Here is a 207-nt window from a genome sequence, read left to right as displayed (position 1 = left end):
GCGTCATCCTCGGTTTGAAGCTGAGACACTTCGTCTAACACCTGAGTTTGGACCAGGTCGACCACGTCCCTTACAAGACCGTCATCAATCTGGCCGGTCTTCTTGTTGGTATACGCCCTCCTCATTAGGGCGAGATCATCAACCGGCTCGCCATCATTTTCTTCCGCCTTGAAAAAAAAACATAAATTAAAGAAACATTAGAAATTA

The sequence above is a fragment of the Brassica oleracea genome, chromosome C9 (genome assembly GCF_000695525.1).
Source record: "Brassica oleracea var. oleracea cultivar TO1000 chromosome C9, BOL, whole genome shotgun sequence".
Taxonomy (NCBI): domain Eukaryota; kingdom Viridiplantae; phylum Streptophyta; class Magnoliopsida; order Brassicales; family Brassicaceae; genus Brassica; species Brassica oleracea.
This window is presented reverse-complemented; position numbering follows the sequence as displayed.